Raw genomic sequence first — 13,620 nt, 5'->3', positions numbered from 1 at the left:
CCCGATCGGGGATCGAACCCAGGACCTCAGAGCTAGTGACATCTTGAAATCGGCGCGTACGCCACTCGACCACGGAGGTCGGCAGATCAATGTGAACTACGTGCAACTTTGGGTTGAGTGGTAATAGGAATGTTTTAATCTTGAAGTAGCATTGCCAACATTACCGAGTTAAAAATATATACCTATCGTTAATAAATACAAAATCAGTATAAAGGCATTTCACGATTGAACTTGAGTATTTTAGTACATAAATAAAAATAATTTAAAAATAAGTTTCTTTGTTTCAAGAATGTATCGATTACGAAGTAACAATTGCATCCAAAAATAAATTATAAAAGAATTAATAGTTTATGTTTCTTTTATTTTACTTGTGAAATAGTCGCGCTAGGCCTATATATTAGACTTTAAAGAGAATGAAATGACTGATTTTGTGAAAATGATTTACTTTCGAAAAAATATATTATTGCTCTGCCAAAAGTCTTAAGATAAATACCGTGATGTTTTTTTGTGTTAATTGATGACCGTACTGCCCATTTCTAAATGGGCTGAAAAAACACCTCATAATTGTATTACACGATGTTACGGGTGGGTCCAAAACTTTAAAACGTTACTGCTCATGCCCCCCCAATGGTAGCGTTATGGTTTTTGCACACATGTTGTATCTTGCGTTCGATAATGTTCTTGCAAAATTTGAACGAAATATATTCAGTAGTTTATGAGATAATTTGATATTTGTTGATAGATATAAAAGGCTTCTGCTCATCCCCTATAATGCATAGCGAGATAATAAGTAAAAAATATGTTGACCCGACCTTTTGTAGATATTTTCTGAAAATTTGAATTAAATCCATCCAGTACTTTCCGAGATCTTTCCGGACATACATACAGACAAACAGACAAACAGACAAAAATTCTAAAAATTATATTTTCGGCTTCGGAATCGTTCGTAGACCACCCAGCAATTATTCTTTAAAAAAAATATTCAATGTACAGTTTTCACTTTTCTACAATTTTATTATATGTATAGATAAGAATTTTAGATCTACATAAATTAAAGTTCCAAATAATACCAAAAAAACTATCAAAAACATTATATAAAACAACTATTGAAAATGACAAAAAAAATAATTAAAGTACCCAAATAAATTGTCTTCGACTGGTCGTGACTATTGTGCACCTTTTTTGATTTGCAAAAAAAAAAAAATATAAATTAATTAATTAATTATCTTAGAAATTTATTAATTTTGTTGCAAATAATACATACATTTCTAAAATATACAAACTAAACCAGGAAAAAAATGCAGACGCTTGGTGTTGAAAAAAAACGCAGCGTCGTCCTCGTCAGAGGTCCCCCACGATGCGCACTACTCGCGTATACGTTTCGAAGGGGAACAATATGCGTGATGAGTTCCCTTGTTTTCCACACCGCACAAAAGATAACCTACATCACCAGCTGTATGGAGCCATTTTGAACAAGTACACGACCATACTACAGCTCTCTAATGTATTCGTGATAGAAACATCATCAAGTCTCTAAAATATTATTAATGTTAAAAAAAATCATCGTATTAAATGGAAGAAATATTTCAGAAAGCATTTGTCACGAACAAACTACGTTTCATTAAAAGCAGTGTTTCAGAAATAATATTTTGAACATCGTGTTTTAAGCTGTCCAAACAGCTACGATCGTAGCATTGTGCTACGGTATGCTACGCGTGCTACGCTGCTACGAAATTAAAAATACGGAGATAATTTATGTTTTCAAATTCATTCGGATATTAATTCAATCTTATTTAGGTTTGTTGGAGGATTCTATATGGAATATATTTAGGGAAGACCCTCATATAATACAGCGATCTACGTGTAGTATGTTATTATCAACGACGTTCATGCATATGAAAATATATAATGTTCTCTATCTTATATGCCTTTGTATGTACATCTAACATAATTACATCTTATGTTAATTTCCTGCTGTTCGATTAGCATCCGGAACTAAATTAGTATGACAATAGGCATACACCTGATAACACAAAGCACAAATATACATATGTACCATACTCAAATGACCAGCGTAATTTGACACGTAACAACTTAATTAAAGCGAACACATTCAAATAGCTCAGGGCTCAATTTTTACTGGTTACTTAGCTAATTTGCATAGAGTATGGTTACTATCTGTATCTGTTATACAAGCACAACGCATACTATACTTAAATGACCACTTTAACGTGACACGTAATAACTCCATTAAAGCGAACACAGTCAATAACATTTAAAGGTCAATTTGTACTGGTCAATCAACTTAATTAACGCTAATTAATTTTGTAAATACGCTATTATTTGCACGGTAAGCACAATGTATTCAAAGCATGACTTAACACAATAGAGGCTTTGACCCCTATATAATGTGAGCTAATTAGCCGACAATCAGTAATGATAAGACGGGCATAATTAACACAGAACCCGTTTACAATAACATAATCATTATGCAAATGATTTTGCACATCACATTTCCCTCTTTAAATTTATATGACTGCACGCATATCCTAATAGTAAAGGTCGCCACGCCTAGCCCACTGTGCGCGACATTTCGCGGTTTCGATCCCCGGGTAACATTTGTGTGATCCACGAATGCTTGTTCTGAATCTGGATGCCTTTGTGCATCAGACTTGAAGGTTTGAAAATCCGAAATTGAATCGTTTAAAAAAGGATTTGGTGCAAATTACAAATACTATGAAAAACGTAATTATCCAATAAAGTTACAGGGCTAACTTAATTAAGTATTTACTTGATATTTTGTTTTTTTTTACGAGCATATTCAAATTCAACAAGTATTATTTCAAGTAGGCCTGTTTAAGGCGCTATTGAAACGAGGCGATTTGCCTTCTAATGTTTTACTAAAATAAGAAAGAATAGTCAATTAATCAAGTTATTCAATGGGTCAAATGATTTCTAGATAGTTGAACAATATAATTGGAAACTTTAAATCTAGAAAAAAGAGCCAGCGAAATTCTTGAGGCGTCTTGAAAACCAGTCTCGGCTCTCATTAGAAACTTCAATTAAAGAGAATACACCTGATCGAGATAGCTTAATTGTTCTGGCTTTCTCCAGATCTATTCTAAAAAAGGCTTTGTTTTTTATTTTAAAGACGTAACAAGAAGCAGAGGTTTTCTCGAAATAATGAGATACTTTTCAATGATATTTCTATTTAAATTTAAATAAAATAAATGCGGACAATATCACATACATTGTTCTGAACCCAAAGTAAGTTGCTAAAGCACTTGTGTTATGGAATTCAGATACAACGAAGGTACCACAAACACCCAGACCCGAGACAATGTAAAAATGTGAATTTAAACATTGACCCGACCGGGGATCGAACCCGGGATCTCAGAGCTAGCGACACCTTGAAACCGGTGCGTACGCCACTCGACCACGGAGTTCGTCAGTATAGGAATTAAAAACTTAAGTAAAATGGCTCTACGGTGTAATGCGAGTATCCCAGATTGGAGATGATGATCAACATCAGAGCATATAAAATTGTCAAACTACTTATGAAAACTAGTTTTTGTACGCGTTATGACAGTGTAGAGGCTCTCAATACATGCCTTTGGTCCATGATAGGAAATACATATACGCTCAAAATCCCGACACTCAACTATTTATATTTAATTATATGCCTGGAATATTTAACAAAGTTAATTACACAAATTTATAGCTTATGTGATTTATAGCAACTTATATTTCTGTTCTGTGACGTTAAGTGCTTGTCGGTATGTCGCGTGTAGCACGGACTACGGCCGATAAAATGTGAGTAGATAACAATCGCTGCCGGTTTTTTGATGTTCCTAAATATTTCGTGTTAATGTTTGAAATGATTGTAATAATTACAAAATTGAAACAGATTTTTGTAGGATTATTGGTATTATACAAACTGGAACTGACTCTGGCTGAGTCGATAAGCAATTGTTATATTACCATATTTAATTGTTACTTTGTGTTCCTGACTGGCCTACTTGGTGGTTCCTGGTGGGCCACCAACTACTAGACCAGCCAAAAACTTCAGTCAAAAACTCTAAAATATTCAGTCCCACACAATTTATCATTGTGTGGGATAATTGATGGGTAATTTATCATAATATATTATGTATGTATTTAGAAATATGCGAGGGGACTATGCCCTCCATATTAGTATAGTATAAATATCTCCTTATATAAATAGTATAGTATAGTAATAGTATTACAGAGTCTAGTACTTGCTCATAACACAAACTTTGCATAATTTGAGACTAGATGGCATTGTGTGAAGTCTAATCATATTATTTTATTCATTAGTCAGGATTATCTTCATCAAATACTCGTTATTTTTACAGTAAGGGTTAAGACCTTAGCTGGCAGGGCGTCACGCGTCGCGCCAGGCCGTCGCCTCTGAAGGACGAGCGGCGCCATCACGCCGGCTCCCCGCAGCCTGCCATCATAATGACAGACAAACTAATTTTACTTAAGAACCAATAGCAAGATTAGCCTATTTATCTAGACATTCAAGACCTAAAGTTGATGAAAATTGACATCTAATTTCACGATGGGTGGGTAATATTGAGTACTGGCTGTTGCCCGCGACTTCGTCCGCGTGGTTAGAAGATATAATAAGTTCGCAATTTTTGAACGGAAGCCCTCGAAAATGAATAATCTTCCCTGTTTTTTCCACATTTTCCATTGTTTCTTCGCTCCTAGTAGTCGCAGCGTGATAGTATATAGCCGAAAACCTTACTCGGTGAGTGGTCTATTCAACACAAAAATATGTTTTCAATTTTAACCAGTAGTTCCTGAGATTAGCGCGTTCACACAAACAAACTCTTTAGCTTTATATATTGGTATAGAAGTATAGATGTATAGAATTAATAAAAAAAATACGTCTTCGTGGGTAATTCTGACTCTACCGAAGACTAAAGAAAACGCACTTACGCGAAGAAAACATTTTGATATTATTAAGGAAATATCTGTTTTCCATCTACTTAATATCTATGAAATCTTATCTACAAATGAAACAGAAGATTAACCTTTGCCAAAATCCCTTTTTTCTATTTCTTTAATTTCTCAACAACTTGCACCTATACAACACTACCTACTTCCAATGCCCTCGCCGAGATCAGTCACAAAAAAAACAATTTGTTGATTAATTTAATAAAAAATAAACAATTTAATTTTTCCACACGTATCTCCGAAGAGATATAAAAGTTAGAGATCACAGCGTCCCTGGTGTTGGCGTCAGTCTGCCGCGCGCCGGCCAAGGACACGAGGCGCCGGCCGGTCTGGACCAGGGAAACAAAGATATGAAGCCGCCATGATGGTGGGCGTAAATATGTATATTTGGGGTAATTTCGATTATTAGAAAAAGTCGAGATAATGTTCATTTAGAATTGAGATAACGAGTAAGGTAGGGCTTGGCTGGGACTCTGGATTTGAATAGTCTGAATTTGGAATTACATACAAATACTATAGGGGAAAACTATGAACCTTGTATGTCTGGATTTCTAGGATTCAGAAAGCAAAGGATAAAACTGGAACACTATTACTGAAGGAATGCTGGCTGCCCTTCTGTACGCCTGTCCCTTAAGTCTGGCTGTATATCTTAAGCTGTGATAGCTATATAGCTATAACGATTTGAGAGATACAAATAAAGTCAGAGATAACTCAGCAAATACAAAAAAATAAAGACCAAGATATTTTAAGTATATTCACTGTGTTAACTCAGTGTTAATTCTATAAGATATGGCGTGTAATAAACACAAGATTAATTATTAAATAAGTATAGACCCAAAGTTCTACCACTTCTTGAAGTTATATATTATGCTGGAAGCATCTCTTCCATACCCGTAATAATATTACTTTAACCTCCATATAGTACACCATAATGCACTAGACACTTACTTGAAAAAAACGAAATTACCGAAATTTTTACTGTCTGTTGTATCACTTAAGTATATTACTAAAATAAACTCGCATCTAGGCAAAAAAGAAAAATCAAATTTCATTAGCCAATGGAATCATAAAGACCCAATCTAAAATTCAGAAAATAAAACTTGGGAAAACATTCAAGTCTTAAAAATCTTGGTTTATTGATAGCCAGGAGTGGCTTTAAGTGGGCAGAGGTTGAGTGGGTTTAGTCGGCGCCTCTATGTCTGAGCCCTGAGAAACACTTGTGAGATAGCGTGGGAGTGTTGATATTATGAATTAGTTAGCTTTGTAAAAATGTATGAAAAATCGGTGGTCTAAAATGATGTTTCTCTCATTTTAGATCGTGCGCGTTAATTTTTAATATTTTGGTAAAGGGAGTTTTAAAAAATTGCGGAGTTTGTGTCTAAATATCTAAACTATTAATAATAACCTGTTAATTGTTAGTGCGAAAATAATCAAAGTAAAAATCAGAAAGGTTTTCCTAAAATAGCTCTCTTCTTGCGAAAACGATGAGAGCCACCAAAAAATGTAATTAATTTTTTTATTTAACTTATAGAAAAATAAACTTTTTCAAGTAAATCCAAAAAACTTAAATATGTATAACCTACTTTCTTTATTATTCCTTGCATCTAACGCACCTATTTATCTGAGTGTCAAACAGAACGAAACGCATTAAACCGTAAATAAACAAAACACGGTCTCGTATTTCAATCCTCTAAACCTAAATAAACGATACGGGGTCATATTTAAAGGGAAGCATTGCATAACTATCTGTTTGTTGGGTCGTTTCATTTGCAAGACGAGTAGATGGCTCTCGACAGGTTCAAGTACGTAAAATGAAAAGAAAACACGCCATGTTGCGCTTGCCGACTCAACGCTCACAAATATAATAGTCTTAGTGAATTTATTTTCGAATTAAATTACAGTGTCGTGCTTTTCTTCAGTTTATACTATTTTGTCATGAGAAAAGAGTTGCTGAGCGAATGTTTAAAAATTACTTTTGTTAAGATTTTCAAGAAATAGTGAAAAGATTTCACCATTTTACACGATAATTTTGAAGCAGTTTGGATTTTGTTATAAAATTAAATGAAAGTAACGCGTATTTTATATGTACTAATGAAATTAGGATAAAAGGGGAAACAAGACCTAAAACTTAAATAGAAATAATTAATTTTTTAGTAACTCAATTGCGTACCTGGAAGCATACTTACTCGTATTATTATTTACTTTACTAAGACAAGTATGCTACCGGATTGCATTAGGTACTATAGGTCTACCTTTCCCGTTTCCTTAATTTTCCTAAGAGGCAATATTCGCGAAATATATTTCTCAGCATGTATCTCATAAAATTTATTGTTGTTAAACTTCAGAGTTATGTAAATTAACGTAAGGAACATCTCGCGTTATTAATGAAACAAAAATTGCCTCAATTTTTCGCCGGTAGCTACCTTCATTTTGGTATATTAATCCACGGGGAAATTTCCAACGAAATACGCGTTATAATGGCAAGCTTGACGCCTGTTGAATCTAAATCTGTTATACTCAACAAATATTTATTTTAATTGACAAAAATGTGATTTACAAACTTATGTACGCAATTAAACCTCGTGTTTAGGTAATCTCCATCAGTAGGCTGAACACATCCGGAATCCCACATCTGGAAATCTGACAGCGTACTTAACCGTCTGAAAAAATTGTCTCTTTCATTATAAAACTCCAATAAGATTAAGCACTTTGTAAGTGTTCAACATTTCTACTGAAAGTTTACAAAAAAACAACAGCTTGCACTCCAGGAGTGCCGGCAGAAGTGAAAACCATGAATATCTCGAGTTGTGCATTTTTGATATTTTAGAATGATTAGGGAATAATTTTGCACGAATTTCTTTTATTATAAACTAGCTGTTGCCCGCGACTTCGTCCCCGTGGGTATAAGATATAAGTTATGATTTATACCTGCCCTTTTTTTTCACATTTTCCTTTGTATCTTCGCTCCTATTAGTCGTAGCGATGGTTTATAGCCAAAAGCCTTCCTCGATGAATGGTCTATTCAACACAAAAAGATTTTTTCAATTTAGACCAGTAGTTCCTGAGATTAGCGCGTTCAAACAAACAAACAAACAGACTCTTCAGCTTTATAGATTAGTATAGATATAGATTTAAAAGTAGGAACCACAGTATTTAATTTATTGCACTATCGTACACAAAGATCACTGTTTCTATTATATTAAAAAGTTTATCTCTTTTGTTTTCATACATTTGTTTCGATCAAGTCAAGTGTCCTTGACTCCACTCGAGCTTATTTCTTTTTACCCATTACAAGAACAGTCTAAAACTTCAAAAACAAAAGAATGATTGGTAGCATTAAAATGATTTCTTTGTTCATGCACTTACTAAAGTCTCATGTGTATGAAACATAATAAACTCCTTGATATTCTAGACTACAAGTATTCAAAAGACATTAAAGTGTAAGAGTACAGTGGTCGTTAAAATATTTACGGTTTATTGAATAAAACTTACTTTGACGAATAGAATTTATTTACAAAAGTAACGGACGTTTCAAATAGATTCCATTAAACTCTGCACCGTCATCAAGGTATGCACACATATGTACAGAATGCCTTGTGCAAAATGGCTGCCGCTTCCACCCTTTTTAGGCAACTGAATGATAAATATCGTATATGTAAGGTAAGGCCGGGGGAGATTCGGTAAAACTTATATCACTGATCGATGGCGAAGATTTTTTGCGAGCCCACGTTTTATGTAAATTACTTGTTTTTCTTGTTGGTTGTATTCTCATTTTTCGAACGCAAAGTTGTTATATTTATACAGAATGGAAATTCAATTACTTAATCTAAATGTATTTCTATTTTTAGTGTTCTTTACCTAAAGGATAAAAATGCCTTAATAATATTTCTTCTAGATTTTTTTTACGATCACTGTACGAAGATTTCTAAAAATAGAAACTCTCTGATAGGATAACTATGATCTTTTATAAAATGAAAACTTTAGAGCAAACAGCTCAGCGAACTTAGGTGTCTTAAAAGTGACACAAAACTTTACAGATAATCAATCTAAGCGTGTTTCAATTTTAGCGTGCCGTACCCAAAGGGTAAAAATGGAACCCTACTAACTGAGGCACCGCTTTCAGTCGGTCTGTCACCAAGCTGTATCTCATGAACCCTGTCAGTTATACAGTTTTTTTCCTCACTGATTATTGCCACTAACAATGACACAATGCTGACAAATAAATTTATTTGTACTCTCCACTTTACTTGTCGCCCCTCATTTGTTTTCTTTCAGCTGTTTGTGCAGAACCTTCAGTGTCGTCCGATTTGCACTGGAACGTTCATGCGATGTATGATGATGAACATAGTTTTGTTTTCCATATCTGTAAATTTATCAGTTAAAATTTCCTATTAAACAAAATCTAATCTTTCCTTAACCCAATTCTTACTGGAACGTCTGTTCCCAAAAATCAAAACAACAGTCAGAAACGTGCCGACAATAAAATACCCATTTTGTCTTTATGAACCTATAACCCGTTTCTGGCAACATTAAAACATTTACCGCCGAAGATGTAAGTCTGAATTATTCATGGATCACGGCTGGCTTCAGTGATGACGTCATCTAGGCCGGCTATTGTGGTGAGCTCAGCTTTGGGCCTATATTGACATTGTTGGGTCACTTAAATAGCCTCTTCGTATATCCTTTATCATGCGTAGAGGTTATACAAACTTTTATTAAAGGATTTTGAAATAAGGTTTTACTGCAGTGTTCAAAAATGGAATGTGGTTAACTGTTTTAAATGACTATTTGTCTCTACATTCGATTTAAGAATATCAATGACAGTCTGACTAACGCCGATGTTTTGTTCAGTGTCGTTATAGAATACGGCTGTTTATGATTGGCATTTCGAGATATTGTATTTTTTAGACAAGTACTAGTGTGGCGAGTCTCAAACACACAGTCCTCTGAACATTTTTCGTAAAAAGTATATTTAACTATCAAGTATGTACCTAATGAGAAAAGATAAGAACATAAGGATACAGCTTGCTGCAATCCTAAGCGTCGTATAAGAAAAGGGTCTTCTTTTTGTTCAAACCTCGTGGTTCAAAGGTTCTTCCCAATTTAGGAGTCTTAATTAGTAGGACGGTATAAATAGACGAAAAAAGTAGGACCGATAAATACTGACCATTACCAATGTCGGGAACAATATATTTTAGTAGAGAAAAACGTTTGACCTATACAATTCAATAATCAGTTCTAAACCGGTTTACTCACGCGTATTTATCGGGGTAGCCCGACTAGTTTCGGACCCAACCGGAGTCCTTAATCATGAGCAGACGCGGCGGGATCGCGAGTCGAACTGACGTCAGCGGCCGCGCATCTCGCTGCGTAGCGCCGCGCCCGCGCCGTGAGCGGCGGTGGGGCCGGCGCCGCCGGTGGCGCGGGTGGGGGGTCTGCTGTCGTCATTGGCATCGTCCGTGCTCCCGTACTGGCTGAGTCAGTGCATACTATGCTGACCGCGTCGCTCTCCAGGCTTGGCTTCATATGACATAACGCAGCATTCAGTGCTGGTTTCCACGCTGCCGGCAGTGTCCATCCACGGTCTCTGTTGAAATTCGGGTGACGGCTGATTTCTATAGCCTCCCGTACTTTTCGCGGCACGAAGTATTTCTCCTTCGCTAGTATGCTATAGAAATATATATGGCTATAGAAATCAGCCGTCACCCGAATTTCAACAGAGACCGTGGATGGACACTGCCGGCAGCGTGGAAACCAGCACTGAATGCTGCGTTATGTCATATGAAGCCAAGCCTGGAGAGCGACGCGGTCAGCATAGTATGCACTGACTCAGCCAGTACGGGAGCACGGACGATGCCAATGACGACAGCAGACCCCCCACCCGCGCCACCGGCGGCGCCGGCCCCACCGCCGCTCACGGCGCGGGCGCGGCGCTACGCAGCGAGATGCGCGGCCGCTGACGTCAGTTCGACTCGCGATCCCGCCGCGTCTGCTCATGATTAAGGACTCCGGTTGGGTCCGAAACTAGTCGGGCTACCCCGATAAATACGCGTGAGTAAACCGTTACATCATTTAATAATGAATCAGTCTCACGATAGTTATTATAAAAATACAGTTCTAAACCGTTCGTACAAGGCGTGAACCGACGACTAGTGTCTGTGTTTCTTACCAAAACCTATGTGGTGTTTATTATGTTAACAACTAATTTAATCAACGTGTCACTAGAACGAAGACATCAAGATGCTGAAAACCGATACGTGGATCACACACACTTTACTTTGCAGTGATCGAACCTGCGACACGTCGCGCATACTGAGTTTTTCGTGTCTTAGTCGAGGCCCCGGTTCTGCTAATTACATTGAGCGCTGTATGAATGACAATTGGATTATATTTTAAACCTACTCTCTTAAGCATTTTGCCAAAACAATAATTTTAAATTCATTATGTTCACTGTGAGTGTTTCGCCTCGCACATAATTTCTAATTATTCTGTTGGAAAAATGATTAAAATAATGCGAATAGTGCCAATTTAATCCTATTTTATAATAATCATATTTTATAGTAAATATTTAGCATTTCAAACGTATTTATGTCCATTTAACAACGTTAAAGTTTGTTGTTACGTACTATGTTGTAAATATGTTTACGTTTAATTATTGTTCATAAACAAAGCTTCAAATAAGCGGGTAAAATTTGGTTGAATAGTTTCAATGACGTAATTTAGGCGTTATATTTTAATAGATGGTATATTATTCGTAGCACAGTTGACCTCATAATTAATTTGATAAGCATAGATATTTGCTGAATGTCCTCTCACGGTATATCTATAGATAAGAAATCGGCTTCTAAAAATTTCTCAAAAATATTTATTTATAAAATAATACCAGCCTTATACGTCCCACTGCTGAGTACAGGCCACTTCCTACATAGGAAGGTTGGATCGATTTCAGATTAAGAAACTTGTAAATTATGTTTGCATACGATGTTTTCCTTCACTATTTATCAGAATCATTAAGAAACGGCAGGTGCCAGTGTTATGTCCATACATTATACCGCAAGGCTATCTATCAGAACTACAAAACATGTCAATAACTCGAAACAAAAAAAGCCGTCTCTCTGCAATAAAAATTCCCAAAATAAGACTCTGTTCGTCTCGCAAAGTAAATCACCTTATCTTTCTAAAACATATATTTCGGCAAGAACACAGCTCATGAGAGTATTTTCACCGAGGTCGGGGAACCAATAACCTAATCCTTGCCTAACCCTGTCAATCAATTTGTTACGACGATATTTCAGAAAATATTACATTTTTGTTGCTTTGTTATTTAGGGGCGCATGAATGGCGCATTGAAAACTCTTTTGGTACTGATTTCAAAGAAAGTACTGCAGCAAATATATATAACAGTAATTATAACATTTTCGGACTTCACTGGAAACTTGTTATTAGTAAAATAATTTAAGGAGGTCTACCACCTCTTAAGGTAATACTAAGTCTTCCACGCGGCTTCATCGTGGTAATGAAGCTAAGGTGTTAAAAAAAAACTGATTATTAATTTTGGAGTGTGCGCATCTCGTTCCCGTTTTGTAATGTACTTTATTACGGCTCTGCTCCAATTAGTCATAGCGTGATGGTAAATATCCTATAGTCTTATACAGAAATATATTTTGAAATCGAGAAAAAGTTTCAGAGATTAGATAAAAAATAATTTATTGCAATTATTGCCTACGGTCTACGCCGTATAGATATCACGCTTCCATAATCGAAGTAATATAACTTTCGAGGCCCTTTTAAAATAACTTTAAGACACTATTGACAATAAATTGAAGAAACTAAAACATTTTGTCAAAGACATAATTTGTTCTCTACATCAGCGCATTCAATAAATAGGTTAGTTAAAAAGAACATGATAAATGCAATTCAGTACTTATGCTTAACGATGCTAAACGCTTTTGCCTGCAGTACATTTTTTGCTTTAATTCCTCTTTCGCCAGCATCGAAACAAGACTTTGTAGAGCGAAACCGATAAAACTCCAGGCGTTTTTATTGTATTAACATTCGAAAGTATAAAAAGAACTAATAGTAGTAATTAGTATTAGGTGCTATACGATATGTGTCGTAAGATTACTGTAACTATCTGGGCTTTGTCATGTATTTGACTAGAATAAGCGTTTAAAAATAAAGGGCAGCAGCGATAGCCAGTCTTCTCCGAAACAAAAGAAAACATACAAACTGAAAAACAATTGATTATAACATAATTCTGTAAGAATAAAACTGGTCAAGTTAGACTCGGACTCACAGCACTAAGGGTTCCATACAACAGGCAAATGACAAATCGGTTCATACCCACCCTCAAATTGATTTTTCACTCACCAACAAGTTGATTCCCGTAGTTGTTTAACAAGAATTACTTACGTACATCGTCTGTGAAAAATTAATTTGTCTTTGCTCTTGAAATACAGCCCGTTGACAGACAGACAGTAGTAGGGTTCCGATCTTACCTAAAGAAGTACCTCAATAAAGACAAAAGAACGTCGGATCGCCAAGCATTTGCATACAATGTAAGGGTAAAGTAAATCAAGATATTATTTTTAGATTCACCTCTCTCGTTCTTGTAACGTGATGTCACGACGAAGC

The sequence above is a fragment of the Trichoplusia ni genome, chromosome 7 (genome assembly GCF_003590095.1).
Source record: "Trichoplusia ni isolate ovarian cell line Hi5 chromosome 7, tn1, whole genome shotgun sequence".
NCBI lineage: Eukaryota > Metazoa > Arthropoda > Insecta > Lepidoptera > Noctuidae > Trichoplusia > Trichoplusia ni.
Note: the sequence above shows the minus strand (reverse complement) of the source record.